Here is a 2,895-nt window from a genome sequence, read left to right as displayed (position 1 = left end):
AACACAAAAGAAAGTCCACGCGGCAAACGTACCTTTTATAGGCGCTATATATATTTTTAACGGCAGGTGTCGCTTCAAACAATTAGAAACCACGGAATAAAATAAAATACAATAAATTTAAAGTTTCAATCCGGAATAAGAAACAGAACACGTAAGATACTACAGTATTCCATGGAAAGAGAGTATTTTTCATTTTATTAGAATTGTAGGTCGCCCGTTTTGGCAGCCTGACTGGTTAGACCTGTAAAAAACGTATTTTGTACCCTTCAAAGAATCAAAGGTAATATAATGATCCCGGGGCTCATACTCATTCTTGTGAGTATGGGCTTGACACACCCAGGGTCCTGAGCTGGATATCATCATTCTTCTATTTCTTGGTGATTCCCTTCTGCTTCCCTCTCTCTCTCTCAGGGTAACAAGGGCATTTTTTTTTTTTCGGCTGTTGCAGCATAAGCTTCAGCCTTCCTTGCATCATATAGATAATAATAATAATAATAATAATAATAATAATAAAGGAAGTAATTACCCGCTTCCCCAGATTAATCAATCAATAAATGAATAATCTGCATAATTTGAAGAGAGCAATTTTCCAGTACTGTTATCCTACTAGACATGAAGGCTGAATTTTTTGCCCTCAAAAATAAAGACTTTACTCACCCTGGGAGTATTTTCCTGAACACGTTTTTTAGGTAGAGTACACATTTGACAAGGATACACAAGCGCATATTGCATTAGCTGGAGACTCTCATCAAAGCAGGGCTGGACCGGACCGGACCAAGGTATTTTCGCGAAACGACAGAACCATTTTTTGGCGACCCTTTAACTAAGGATATATATATATATATATATTATTTTTTTTTTTTTTTCATGATTTGTGAAATTTGGTATCCCTTAAAGGAGGTCCCCCAGCGCAAGAGCCCTACTAGCCCATGCCTTAATTCGGCACTGCATCAAAGAGTGGTCACAGGAAATGGTTTCGGAGCAGCCGCGTCCAATGATATTCTAAAGGGGACGAATAAAGCACTTAAGGGAGTTCAAACTGTTCCGTGGAATAATTACACTTTTATCATAACGTGGCATTAAAAATTTCCATTATTTTGAACATATGGGAGAGCTATATTTCCGTTAGCCCTTATCTAGAACTGCTCCTGGTCCGCAGGGCTCTTCTTTGGAAAAATGCCTGGAAAGTATTCATTTCCCCCTTGTTCTCCTCTACCGCCAACAGCCTAAACCGTCAGTGGCGTAGCAAGGGAGGCGCGACGAAACGATGAGCCCGTGTATCGGCCAGAAAGGGGTGCCATCATTTGAAAATACCAGAAGGAAAGTAGTAACTTTAACAAAATAATTTCAACTTTTTTTTTTAAATTTATCTTTCGCCTCTTAAATTTACAGTTGTTAGTGGAAATTTGTATTTGACACAATTTAATTAACGACAAGATACTTTGATTGTTATATTAACCGACTGCGACTGTAATACAGTACTTTCGTTAAAATTGTTAGAATGTTATTAAGGCACATAAAAGTGGGGATCGATTCAATATTCAGTATTTACAAACGCTTTTAGATTGACCACATTTTTGCTCAGCGGACTTACGAGATGGATTTTTGAAGATCTAAACTAGAAAAGGGTTAGGAATGAAGACATAAGAAAAGAAATGGACGCTCAAATAAACACCATCCACAAAATAGAACAAAAAATAAAATAAAATGGTATGGACATGTTATGAGAATAGGGGGAAAAGAGAGTACCTAAAAAAGCAATGGAATGGACACCCCCTAGAAGAAAAAGGAGAGGAAGACTTAGAAACACATGGATGGAAGGAGTGAAGGCGGCTATGGAAAAGAGGAAATTGAAGAATGGAAACTGGGTGGATAGAAAAGAATGGAGGAACAAAATTAAATTATATATATAAAAAAAAGTTAGGTCGAGGATAACTGCTGATACAACGGAGAAATCAAAGAAGGAGGAGGAATATACGAAGGATACAGGCGAGCCTTTGTATTTCCTAAAACTCATTTTTCATTTTGATTTCTAATTATTTTATATTTTACATAAATAAATGCACAAGGCATAATACTTTAAGAGTTTGGTATCTATATAATATCGGTGTTTAGATACACCATAGATAACTCTTAAGAAACTACAAAGTAGTTGTGGTAGGCATCATTTGCTTTTGATCATCATTTGCTTTGCATCATTTGCTTTGATCATCAGTGGGTGGGCAGGTACCAGGGTACCTGCCCACCCACCCACTGATGATCGGCCAATAGCCGTGAAACAGTGCTGTCTGGGTGGTGGTACTCAACCGAGAATAAGTAACAATAGTCTTCGCTATTAGTGAAGCGTTACTTATTCGAAGTAGTGCAATATCATGGCAACTCGTCGTGAAGGCAGAGCACAATATGAGAAAAAGCAAATGATGCCTACCACAACTACTTTGTAGTTTCTTAAGAGTTATCTATGGTGTATCTAAACACCGATATTATATTTATATTTTACAGATATTTCCCGTTTTTTAATGAACTTCATTATATAGGTCCCTACGTATAAGCACAAAATGAACAGAAATCGACCCAGCGGATTTCAACAGAGAAATGCAAAGAAAGCAAAATAAAAATTATTCAAACAATGTCTGGATCATTGCTGAAATATGTTACACCTTTAAAATCTACGGCAGTGTATATTCAGCGTGATAAATCAGAAGAGCGCGTACAAGAGTCATCTTTACAAGAGGATCTAACAGAGAAAGTTATTCATCAACTAGTGGAGAAGAATCTAGTGCAAATACAAATGTGCAGAGATACGATTCTGAAAAGGAAGAGGAAATAAACATATTTTTAAAGTATTCCGACGTCGCTTTATGACGTATGAAAAGAAAATTACGATGCCTTAAG

Source organism: Mastigoproctus giganteus, chromosome 5 (assembly GCF_048544385.1).
Source record: "Mastigoproctus giganteus isolate SK-2022 chromosome 5, ASM4854438v1, whole genome shotgun sequence".
Taxonomy (NCBI): Eukaryota; Metazoa; Arthropoda; class Arachnida; order Uropygi; family Thelyphonidae; genus Mastigoproctus; species Mastigoproctus giganteus.
The sequence above is the reverse complement of the archived record's forward strand: the minus strand, read 5'-3'. Positions refer to the sequence as shown.